Source organism: Helianthus annuus, chromosome 6 (assembly GCF_002127325.2).
Source record: "Helianthus annuus cultivar XRQ/B chromosome 6, HanXRQr2.0-SUNRISE, whole genome shotgun sequence".
In the NCBI taxonomy this organism is placed as follows: Eukaryota; Viridiplantae; Streptophyta; class Magnoliopsida; order Asterales; family Asteraceae; genus Helianthus; species Helianthus annuus.
In genome coordinates, this window is record NC_035438.2 from 42,477,896 (window position 1) to 42,490,128 (window position 12,233).

Genomic DNA, 12,233 nt, shown 5'->3' on the forward strand with positions numbered 1-12,233 from the left:
GATATCATCAGGGTGCTGGATGTAATTTCCAATTAGTTGGGTATTAAAGACTCCATAAGGGTTTCGAGTCTCTTTCTTTTTTGTGAGGGCTTCATTTCCATTCCATTGAAGTTCTGATCTGATGTAGATCAGTTGTGGGACTTGTTTAGCTGATGTCCGATTCTGTCTTCAACACCGTAGAAGGGTTGAAGGTCTTGTTGATTTATTTTCTTGTATTGTGGAAGATTGTGTGAATCTTCATATTTTTGGTCTTTCTATATCCTTTTGTTAACCAGCCTAGTATGGTCTGGTTATTGTTGATCCTGTGTTGGATCTTGTAATTTGATATTTCTTTCTATGATCAACAGATATTTTATCTGTTGATCCTGTATTTTGTATATGTTGTTTTAGATCTTACATAAGTAAGATCTAGGGTTTGGGGGGCGTTTTTGGTTTGGGTGAATCAATAAAAGTTTTGGTCACGTTTTGTCGTTATTTTTGTTGTTTCCGTTTGATCTTCAGTAGTTGTTTATAGATCTGTACCATTTTTTACACAACATTTAGTTTTTGCGGCACCTGATGATGATGGGAGACTAGGCGAGTATGCGGCGATCACTAGTTCGATCCTTGAATTGAGCCGGTTTTACCTCACCGCACTGTCGTGCCTTCGGGCGAGTGTTCACGGGCTTTGGTCCTAGGTGAGGGTTTTCCCCGGTTCGGAAGGCGAGTGTATCCCGATATGGTGAATTTCACCAGTAGGCTATTTGGATGATTCGTTAGCCGTTCAAAAAAAAAGGCAAACATGAGTCAAGTAGTATATTATAAATCAATAATATGCATTTAATCATACAATTAACATGTAATATGCATTCATAAAATGTAAATATAGCTTTATAGGTATACTTAGGATAGAATTTTTAGTGTCTATTTTTGGTGGAGCTACTAAGCGTTGGTAGCACCGCAACTTATTAGTTATTATAAAGGCAAAGCCTTTAACACCTGTGTTTAAAAGAAAAAGATTTTAGATTTAAGTCATATATATGACAAGCCTTGTCAAATAAGGATTAAAAAAAATTGGGGTTCAAAAAAAGTTATTACAATGGAGATAAACCCGTCAACAACACATATACTCGATAAGGATTATGACTCATAACAATAGCCTCAAGCATACGGACTACGAGAGGCCCTTGAGTGTGGAGTTGAATGTGGATCAAGCCAAATTTTTAGAGACAATGGGCTTTAATTGGGCCTAACAAACATCCCTCAGCAGTCGGCCCTACTTATATATTTTTTTTCTATTGAAAAAACTTATTTTAGAATTTAGTATACATTCGAAGTAAAAAACCTAAGGTTTACTATCGTCGACGAATACGAAAGTAATGAGTTGGTATTGGACTAAGTATAGGAAACGATTTTACAATATGATGATTATCCTTATCATACTCAGTAAATGTCACCAAAAGTAAAGCTAAGATAAGGTCTGAGTGGTGTAACATGTAGACAATCTTACATCTAACTCGTAAAAAATATAGAGGTTGTTTCCAGTGATACCCCCAGCTCGATAGTAGTTTTGCATCAAGTCTTGGACGTAAGACACATAACACTCAGCAATTGGAACAAAGCCCGATTAGTGCATGTACTCTATTGTCTTTCGGCTATCAACGCCACCACATGATACATGATTAACTGTTCCCCACTTTTGACGTTATTTTCACCAAATTAGCCAAAACCCATTCTAAACCCATCTTATTGGTAATCCCTAAAGCATAAACACACGAATCTATATGTTTTACACAATAGATAGTGACTCAATCAGTATTTAAACAACACATGTGCAATTTAATGTAAAAAAACAAAATAAACAAGTGCTAACAAAATCTTACAGTGTTAACATCATGTCAATTTGTTTAAAAGAAAATATGAGTTCACTAAAGTTACGATACTCTACGATCCTAATAGTCAATATCTTATTGAGCTTATGCATGATCATAACATTGTTATAAGATTGCTTGAGTTTTAACTTAATATCTTAAACATAATCTTCTAACTATTAATTTAACAACAATCATAGGCAAAAGAAAGAGTGTTCGTAGAGCTAAGTTCCAAAACAACACATACTTTATAATATAATATAGACAAGGAAGATCGACACTTGATGAGTCCACAAAACCAACTAGTACTAGTAGTAGTGTGGGAGACAAAATGGTCAACAATCATAATTTGTTTTTTAATATATAAAGTAACAAAATGTCTAATAATTTAAGGAACAACAATGGTACCAATAAACATAAAGACAATACGACACCGAACACAAGCTTCCACTATTGGCTTTGGTCGCACCCGCCCCGGCGCAAATCAAGCCGGCATGTTCTATCTTTCTTTTTCTTTTTTATTTTTCTTACAATTCTAGAGTTAAAAAACTTATAATGATATTTTTTATGATTTTAGAAAAGTTTAACTTTTGTTTAACACGTCTTTTAGTAATGTGATTTATCTATAATCAAAACCATAAAATCTACGGCTGGCAATTCCTAACATGTTTTAAGACATGATTAAGCATGTTTAATAAAAAGTATAATACTATGTAATTTTATATTTTTTAACAGTAATTAGAATTAGGAGGCTAGGCTTTATTATTTCTTCTTCTTATACCATGTGTAGTGATACACATGAATAATGCTCCCACCCTGTGGCGTTTTACGTCATGTGCCAGTCCAGTCAGCAATGGGGGATTATGGAGCATTTTTCATAAATGGGTGTAATGGGGATGTGGGACATTATGTTAAAAGGGGTTTAACAGAATTAAATAAAAGAACTACTAGAAAATGTTATTGGACAAAAAACCATCAAAAAATGGTGATTGGTCAACACACAAGGAGCTTGGGGGTGAAAAAAACAAAGACAAGCCAGATTTTGTTGAAAAAACGCCCAGGGGTGGGAGTTAGGCGTTGTGGGCGTTTTTTAGGGGAAAACGTCCAAACCCCCCCCCCCCCAAACACAACGGATAGTCTTATTACACATAAGATATAAAATAGTTAAACAAGTCGTATGCATGCGCTTGATACTTGTGTTAATCGCGTCATCTCTGACCTGTTTAACACGATAAGACCTGTTTTGTCGGCCTGAATAAAATTTTCGTAGTGGTTACATATTTGTGGGAAAAAACAAAACGTAAACCGTAAGAAAATCTGTTCGACTTGTGAGAATTGTAACTGAGTGTAGCGAACCTTGATGCTTATTTTGGCGAATTGAAATTGAGAAAAGCTCCTATTTTATGTATTTATGGACTATGCTACCTTTTATTTAAAGTTGGATATATTTGGTGGGGTTCGTTATACAAAATAGGTGATTTCTTCAAGTTCATTACATTGAAAAGGAAAGATTTTGCTGTACAAAATTTTTTGTTAGTAGCGAGTTAGATACAGATAATAATAAATTTAAAATAATGGCCACCATATTCTAATAATTGTAGTTGCTTACAAACATATACATCTCTGGTCATTCAAAATCGAATGTTTCTAAAATTCCATCTACCACATGTTGCGGGGTCAAATTCGCTTGAAAACTTGTTAACACATGCATTTTGTATTTTATAATAAAAGAAAGAGTTAAATGCCATTTTAGTGTTTGTGGTTTGCGCCATTTTGGCAGTTTAGTTCAAATGTTTCATTTTTCGCATGTGGGTCCAAAAAGGTTTCACCATTGTCATTTTAGTCCACTGTGTTAACTTCATCCATTTTTTCTGTTAACGAGAAAAGCAATTTGGTCATTTTATATGTAATTCTGTTAACTAGAAGGGCAATTCGGCCATATAAAATGACCGAATTGCCCTTCTCGTTAACAGAAATAATGGATAAAGTTAACCCAGTGAACTAAAATGGCAACGGTTAAACCTTTTTGAACCTACAGGCGAAAAATGAAACCTTTAAACTAAACTCTCAAAATGACCCAAACTACAGGGACTAAAATGACATTTAACTCTAAAAGAAATTTATATGTAACTTGACGTGTTCCATATATATTGTAACAACAAAATATAAAAATTTCTTGCAGTTTTGGTAGATAGGACGTATAAAAAGTGTGAGATAGCATCATTAAGTTAAGGGTAAATTACACTTTTTATCCTTTATGTTTGTACCAGATTAAAACGGATAGCATTTAACTCCAATAATTACAGTCACAATTCTTTATTTGGAATATTTGTTACATCTTTCGTCCTTTAGCACTAACTAAGTTAAAAATTTTAGTTAAGTCTATTTATATTGTCCATTGTTTTCAAGCATAACTATATTTTGTTACTATTACATTTTTTGCTTTGTTATAACACCAAGAATACAACTATAATTTTCGAATTACATCAAAGTTACGCAACATGTTCGATTTTAATCATTTAAGTCCCGTTATATGCTTAATTCAAAAGAACGATAGGACCTTATCTCTTCCATAACTGTCTTAGGGCATAACTCCTTGTTATTAACAACTTTTTCATTTTACTCCTGTGGTCCATCAGTCATCCTAATTTGCCGTTCAAAAAAAAAAAAAAACTTTTTCATTTCTTGCAAACCATATATAAATATTTGTCTTTTAACTCCAACTATTTTTATTTATGTTCTCATTTAAGCTGGTTTATTACAACTATCAAAATCTGAAATGTTGTCAAAGTACTACATATAACTAGTTCACGTGAACATTTTGCCATATGTTGTTAATTCAAAGCTTCAAATTACAACTATCAAAATCTGAAATGTTGTCAAAATACTACATATAACTAGTTCACGTGCACATTTTGCCATATGTTAATTCAAGGCTTGAAATGGAAGAATGATTTTCTTGCAAAAATACGAATGATAGAAACCATAAAACTGGTTGTTCTTTTAATGATATACTCTTATAGTTATGTTTGTAATTAAAATTTAGAGTTAACTTTCGTTTTGCTCTCTGGTTTGGTCATTTTAACTGTTTTGCTCCAATAGTTTAAAAATAGCCGTTTTCCTCCCTGATCTTTCGAGTTGGTCGCCAGTTTGCTCCCTGGCTCTAACTCAGTTAAACCGTCCAATTAAAAGTAGGGGTATTTCGGTAGTTTACTCCCTGGCTCTAACTCAATTAAAACTTTTAGTTAAAAGTCGCGGTAGTCGTGGTCGGCAGGTGGTAGTTGAAGGTGGTGGTGGATGGTTGTAGATGGTGGTGACCGGTAGAAAGAGTGGTTGGAAAGATGGGGGATCAGAAAAAATTACTTATATACATGTAAATAAATAAGTTATAGGTTTATTTAGATAAAAATAGTTACACGCCCTTGCTTTTATCTATAAAATTACCAAAATTCCCTTCTAGTTAATGGATTTTTTGGATGGAGTTAAAGGCGGAGAGCAAAATGACGATAAGTTAGAAAAATCAGGGAGGAAAATGGCTATATTTAAACTATTGGGGCAAAACCATTAAAATGACAAAATCACAGGAAGCAAAACGGAAGTTAACTCTAAAATTTATATAGTCGAGAGTTATGTGACACAAAGCTTAAGCGTTCACTTAACTCACATATTTATCTTTAATCTTTATTACTTGAAACATCTACTCTAAATCACATTGTACACGAAACTACTTTCGCTTATTCGTATCATCAATAAAACGTAAGTTTTGCTAATAAAATTCAATTTATACTCGAATGGCCAAACTTGACTCATGTACTCCGATCATATTCGCTTATACGGCTAATAGTATATTTGATACATGAAGTCTAGACATATCGATAAACCAATTTAATAAATAAAATCCTAAACATGTATTATTTTATATAACGATTTACAAACATCTACCATACTTCTCCTTAACGTGACAAATGATAGACATTTGTGGCATTTGTCTCGATAAACATATTTCAAAATTTGCCAATCAAATCATCGATCGATGACAAAATGAGTACTTCAGCGTGTACCATCATATTATTTATTAACCTAATCAAATTAGATATGTCTTTGCTAGTTTAAGGTTCAATGTATTTTTTACTTTTGTAAAGTGTAGGTGAGAGATATTGGCTTTCAAATATGTATAGTTAGTACCATTTAAAAATAAAAACATTACAAGTTATCACTTTGTAATAGTCGAAGGTGACCATAACAAGACAAGTATAGTTGAGGGACCATTCTTGTGTTTAATCCAATTGCTCCCCAAAGTCCACCCCTAACTTGATTGGGTGATCTAGATCTATTCAACAACACATCAACCCATGTGAAATTTTAGACTCCATGATCTCAAGAGAACATGATAGTTTGATAGCACATACCTTTTGTACAATCATTTACGCAATTTCATTTTCTCTCTCGGTGAATAAGTTAAAAGTGTAATGTTATATTATATTATTAATTAATCTATTAATATTTATAAAAGAAAAAACTTACTAAAACATGATAGAATCATCTGGTAGTTAGGCTATATGTTGTGGTAGAAGTGTGTGAAAAGTAATCCTAACAGTTTGGGTAAAATTATGGGATGAGATAAACCGAAAGAAAAGATACAGATGTGTGAGCAGATAAGAGAAGAAAATAATTAATATTAGTTGGTTGTTTAGAGATAATTATTAGTTTGAATTAATATGTTTATCTAGTTATTTTATTTATTGGTTAATTAGGTATTAGAGTTCGTATTGGTTTGGGACAACTTGTTTAGCAAATTATTAGTTTAGTATAAATAGATGTGTTAGGGTATCTAATTCTTTGGTTGTTAATGTTTTTGTTCGATAGTAATAAAAAAGAAATAGTCCTATTCAGTTGATCACAAAATCCTCGTGTGTTTGTGGTTTTGATCCAATTATTTCCAACAGTGTGGGGCGCAAGGGTGAGGCCACATAGGCAACCGAGGTGATGAACACCGCCACGGTTGGGGGGCTAGGGTTGTGGCGTTAGGCAGATCGCAGACCTGGAGGTGGGGGAAGGTGAACAATGGGGTGTGAGAGGAAGGTGAACAATGATCACGTATGCATCTTTTACCTCAATTTTCTTGATTGTACAATATGTTTAATTTTTTCTTTTATATATTTGATATCTAATATTTTTATAACGTTTCTTTGCATATAGTTGTTGTAAACTGATTCTTTAATAGTAGTTTTGTCGTATAATGATATCATACTTTTGAATTAGTTTACCTATGACATTTGTATTCCGTATGATGATATCATACTTTTGAATTAGTTTACCTATGACATTTGTACTATTTTATTATACAAATGATTGCTTAAGTATAAATTTACATGTTAATTTGAACTTATTAAGACTTCATGATTTTGATAAATCATAAGCTGCCAATTACATGACTTTTCATTTAAGAAGTAGAGTGCAAGTGACGTCGAACTGTCCAAGTGATAGTTTATTGCCAATATGATTAAAAAATAAAAACTATATTATTTTATATAACTTTTTTTCTGACATGGTCAAAACTACTGTAACATCTCCACAATCTTGTAGCATAATTTTTTATTCAGGTGAACTTGGAGCATAAGCAAAAGAAGTAATAAAATCCAACATTTAAAATAAAATGATGTTTACAACTAGAAACCGTAATCAGTCAATACATCTACGGGTAGGAATGAATTAATGATAGATTCGTGTAAGGGAGTTTGTTTCAAGTTCAGCTATCTTCATTCTCTAACTATGATCCTCCACATCAGTGTTATATCACTCATCTCTAATCCACAATCCAAAACCACTACCTTAAGGAGGGTAGGGGTGGTTATCACTCACCACCCATTTATCACTCACAACATTCAATCAATTTCCGTCATATCATCAACCATTATTCATCACTCACAACTTTTTTTAGTGGAAATATCCATCACTCACAACACCCAACAATAAACCCTCACACCCCTTCACATCCTTCCATTTATCACGGAAAACAAATATCACGCGTTAAATTTTCTAGGTGGCGGTGGTTTGTTTGTTTGTTTCACGCGTGGAAGAAAAGTATAACGTGCAAAATAGCCACCGCCTCAGGTGGCCTAAGGGTGTGGTCATGACCCAAACCACCATCCTCTTATTTATTTTAATTTATCTTTGTCTAAAGAAAAAAAAGAATGATTACTTGAAAAATGGAAAGGAGAACCAGGGTTGTCATGGTTTAATCCATGCAAACCATGGTGGATTAGGGAAAGAGGTGGTAATGGTATAGCCTTCCATTCATGTTCCTACGTGACGAATCATGTCCCAATCATAACTCTCACACCCTTTAGCCTAAGTAAATAGTAATTCCTTTAGTTCACATTTTAGTTTCAGTAAATTCTACGGACAAAACAAGACTAGAATTCAGATTTCAATTCATTTGAATTCCGACAAAATATTGGTTGAAGGACTTGTCGCATCAGATTAACCTAAAAACAGTTCTAATGATAAAAAGCTAAATCCCGTTGGCCGTTAAAAAAAAAAAGCTAAAATTGTGATTTTGAACACTTTAACCTCCAATACAAATATCCCAAGTTCCTAACTGTTCATTATTCTGATGTCTTGAAAAGAAAAAAAATAAAAACACTTATCATAAAGATGGAATGTGGTTGCTTAGATGGGAAGACAAGGGACCGGCTGGCGGCTTCACCATTTTAGATCCAACATGTATAAAGCTTAGAAGATCAAAGCTTAAACACACTCCAACAAAACTTATGGTGTTTTAAGCAGAAAATGATTGCAACGTCTTAAGCTTTTTATATAACATGTTTGTTTATTACTTTTATGAGTATGAATTTTCCCACTTGAGAATAAAATGTTGGATAACTGCCATAACTGATATGTGTTTTAATAAAATGATTTATTTTTTAATACATTTCAAGCATAGTTATAAACTGGTTGTATTTTAAGAGTTTGTATTAAAGACCAGTTAAAGTTGAATGTATTTTTAATAACCCATTTAACATTAATACACATATATATAACCTATTTAACATATATTTAAATAGGGGACCGCTAAAATGAAAACCACCTCAAGTTGTAAGAACCGCGAGAACCAGTTTCTAACCATTAGATCTTCAAGATCAATGGATGAGATTAAAAGTAGCTAATATTAATATTAAATAGTTTTTGTGTCTTTAATATTTTAATCCAAAAGGGTAACTTAGTAAAATTACTTTTTTTTTTGTCTTTTAGTCTTTATTATTTTTTAGTAAACTGCCATTTTGGTCCCTATGGTTTGGGCACTTTTGCCATTTTAGTCCAAATCTCAAACTTTTTAAATCTGGGTCCCTGTGGTTTCACTTTTATTGCCATTTTGGTCCAAAATTCAAAAACTCTCATTTTTTACTCTTCCAACATGCCTATTTTATCTTTTTGTGCAGGGGTATTTTTGTGCAAGTGTTTTTCATTTAACGTTTTGTTAATTATAAAATATCCTTGTTAATTCTCGTTTCCCCATTTTCATCATCTTTAAACCCCAAATCTGAAACTCAGTCTCTCTCTCATCTCTCTTTTTCTAAACTCACCAGCCTTAACATCCATTCTCTCCGGTGATCTTTCTCTCCGCAAAAGACCCAAAAATCAACTCCAACATTCTCACCGGTGAACAGTTAGAGAGAGAAACAAAGGGTTTCGTTTCGCCGATGAACAGTTAGAGAGAGAAACGAAGGGTTTCGCTTGTACCGGAATCACCCACCACCACCGTCTCCCCTCCACCACCGTACACCCACCACCACCGTACACCCTCAATACCACAGCCTCTACCCTCAGCCGGCATTGAAGCCCTAGTACGCCGCCTATATCCTCAGATCTAGTATCAGAAACCGCATCAATCCACCTAAAAACGCACAAGTAGTTTTCGTCATCTAACGAACCCTTATTTTCACATCGAAACCCTTTCAATCCCTGTTTTCTCAGCCAAATAAACCTCCATTGCCGATAAAACCCTGATTGTTGATAAAACCCCCAGTTGCAGATCTGTTTGTTATCGAAAACTGAAGGATTGCAGGTCTGGGATCTTTGCGATTGAACATTCAGAGATGAACTTGTTGTTGCGTGATAGTAGTTGCAGAGAGAGAGAGAGAGAGAGGGAGGGGATTGCAGGTCTGGGCAGTTTACTCTATATAATTAGTTATATATAATTTGATTAGTTATATATATTTATTTTTAATTAATAATTAGTTATAATAAAAGTATAATGACCAAAATGTCCCTAAAGAAAATGACAAAACAATCAGTTTTCAACAGTCAAAATAGGGGGGTTTTGGATTTTGGACTAAAATGGCAATAAAAGTGAAACCATAGGGACCCAGATTTAAAAAATTTGAGATTTGGACTAAAATGGCAAAAGTGCCCAAACCACAGGGACCAAAATGGTAGTTTACTCATTATTTTTTTATTACTTTTTGTTTTATTATATTACTTTTTATTTTTCAAACATAATTTTTTTATTAAAAACTATTTTTAAATTCAGATTTTTTAACAAAACAATTTATTTTGCGCGCCGGTTTTTGCACGCCGTTTTTACGCCCGGCTATTTTAAGCGCTGTTTTAACGCGTCGTTTTTTCACGATCGGCTTTTTCAAGCGGCGTTTTATTAAAAGCACCGTTTTTTACATCCCGTTTTAACGCGGCGTTAAACTTTTTACGTTTTACGTCAAACTTTTTACGTTTTACAAAAAACTTTTTAAAAGCACCGTTTTACGTTTTACGAAAAACTTTTTCAAGCGGCGTTTTTTTAAATAGCACCGTTTTACGTTTTACGAAAAACTTTTTTACGTTTTACGTTAAACTTTTTACGTTTTACGTAAAACTTTTTACGTTTTACGTTTTTTCGTTTTACGTTTTACGTTTTTACGTTAAAAAAGTTTACGTTTTTACGTTTTACGTTAAAAAAAGTTTACGGTTTAACATTTTTTTTACAAAAAACTTTTTTACGCAACACGAGCGCACCCAGAAAATGCAAACTTTTTACGTTTTACGTTTTTACATTAAAATGTTTACATTTTACGTTAAAATGTTTACATTTTACGTTAAAATGTTTACATTTTACGTTAAAAAGTTTACGGTTTAACTTTTTTTTTTTACAAAAACTTTTTTACGCAAAAACGAACGCACCCAGAAATCGCATACTCGAGAGGTGTCTCAGATATATCGTTATCATCATCGACTAGAGGGAAAAATAAAAAAAAAACATCAAAACTAAGTGTATCTCGAAAATAAAACGGGGTTTGGCTCAGATTTTCCGATAATCAGAGGCTGCAAAGTGGGGTTGCAGGTTCAAAAACCTACCCTCCACCATCCTTGCCGCGCCATCGTCATCAAAATCTGTGTTTTTTTTTTACATCATCACCGCCCAAAATTCAAACGGATCAAAACCCAGATAGTTCACTATTGGGAAATCTACCAAAAGGGCACCGGCAAAACCCACAGATTCAAACATTCAAAAATCACCCACCAAAAATCGATGTTCGAATCTACCAAAAAGACTGTTCAAAGCATTCAAACTCACCACCAAAACCCAGCAAAATCCTTCGAATCCCCACCAACAAACTGGAAGCCACACAATATCCAGAAATTAAACAAGATTAAACAAAAACAAAAGAAACTATGTGCTGGAAGTCAAACAATAAACAAAAAGAACTCACAGCCTCCATTAATGGAAGCCATTTCTTCAAAAGTCACCAAAGACCATAATCCAAGCACAAATCTTCAACTGATACAAGCAAAAATCTGAACCTGTCCAGGGACAAATTTTTAATCTGAACCTCTACCCACCATTCACCGCCACCACAGCCTTCGACACACCGGCGCCCCTAACCCACCACAACAACCATCCTTTCACCCACCCCTTTCACCCATCTTTCACCGCCACCACCGGTCGTACTACTGGCACCGCCTCTGCCCACCACCCACCACCTGCTTTACCCATACTAACAGATCAAACAAAACCCAGATGTAACATCAAACCACGCAAGATCAGGAACTTAAACAAGATGACAGATGGGGTTGCAGAACTGAGGGTCGCCGGAGAAACGAGGGGGGCGCCGGAGAAACGAGGGGTCCGCCGGAGTGGGTGCGGTGGTTGGGGGTCGCCGGTGTGAGGATGAAGATTTGGTGAACTTCATTTGAAGAAAGAGAGATGTTAGAGACTTTATAAAGACAATGAACATTTGGTGATCTTCAAATGAAGAAAGAGAGAAATGAGTGACTTATAAAGACAAGAGTTTTAAAAAAAAGAGACAGATGACAAGATGACAGAGAGATGAAATGACATATGGAGTAAATGAGCAAGCAACCCTTTTGGGTGGCATAATTTTATTG